The sequence below is a fragment of the Aplysia californica genome, unplaced genomic scaffold, assembly GCF_000002075.1.
Source record: "Aplysia californica isolate F4 #8 unplaced genomic scaffold, AplCal3.0 scaffold00094, whole genome shotgun sequence".
Lineage (NCBI taxonomy): Eukaryota > Metazoa > Mollusca > Gastropoda > Aplysiida > Aplysiidae > Aplysia > Aplysia californica.
The window spans coordinates 446,499-447,821 of record NW_004797364.1 but is presented as its reverse complement, the minus strand read 5'-3'; positions in this window follow the sequence as shown (position 1 = coordinate 447,821).

Below are 1,323 nucleotides of genomic sequence, written 5' to 3'. Positions count from 1 at the left end.
TAACGTGATCAACTGTGTGCTGTGTGTGTGTTGTGTGAGTGTGTGTGTGTGAGAGAGATTTTGTGTGTGTGTTTGTGCGTGAGTATGTGTGTGTTCTGTGTGTTTTTTTGTTTTGAGTGTGTGTTTTTGTGTGTGTGTTTGTGCGTGAGTATGTGTGTGTTGTGTGTGTGTTGTGTGTGTGTGTTGTGTGTGTGTGTGTGAGTGTGTGTGTGTGTGTTTGTTGTATGTGTGTGAGTTTGTGTGTGTTGTGTGTGTTATGTGAGTGTGTGTTGTGTGCGTGTGTGTTGTGTGTGTTGTGTGCGTGTGTGTTGTGTGCGTGTGTTGTGTATGTAGTGTGTTGTGTGTGAGTGTGTGTGTTATGTGAGTGTGTGTTGTGTGTGAGTCTGTGTTGTGTGTGTGAGTGTGTTGTGTGTGTGTGTGTGTTGTGTGTGTGTGTGTGTGTTGTGTGTGTGTTGTGTGTATGTGTGTGTGAGTCTGTGTTGTGTGTGTGTGTGTGAGTGTATGTTGTGTGTGTGAGTGTGTGTTGTGTGTGTGAGTGTGTGTTGTGTGTGTGTGAGTGTGTGTGTGTTGTGTATGTGTGTGTGTGTGAGTCTGTGTTGTGTGTGTGTGTGTGAGTGTGTGTTGTGTGTGTGTGCGTGTGTGTGAGTGATGGTGGTGGCCCATCCTCTTGTCCTATGCTGACTATGTGGTGAGTTTGTTTCGATTTCCAACCTCCAGTTTCTCTTTCTCTTCCCTCCCTCCGTCCCCTCCCCTTCCTTCCTTCCCTCCCTCCATCCACTCCCTCTCCATCCCCTCCTCCACTCCACCTCATCCTCCCTTGGTTCCCTTCCCTCCAAAAACGCCTCTCCTTCCTTCTTTGCTCCCGCTTCTTTTTATCCCTCTCATATCACTCCTTTCTTTACTCCCTCTATCTTTCATTCCTTTCCCCATTTCTCCCCTTCACATCCCCACCCCCCTCTCCTTTTTAGTTCCACTCCCACCTCTCTCCCTTCCTTTCCTTTCCCGTCCTCTCTTTTTTCTTGCCCTCCTACCTCTCTTCCCTTCATTATTTCTCTCCCCTCTTTTTTTTTCCTCCATCCACTACTACTACTACTACTACTACTACTACTACTACTACTATTACTACTACTGCTACTCCGACTCCTACTGCTACTACTACTACTACTCCAACTCCTACTGCTACAACTACTATTACTACTACTACTACTACTACTACTACTACTACTACTACTACTACTACTACTGCTACTCCGACTCCGACTCCTACTCCTACTACTACTACTACTACTACTACTACTACTACTACTACTACTACTACTACTA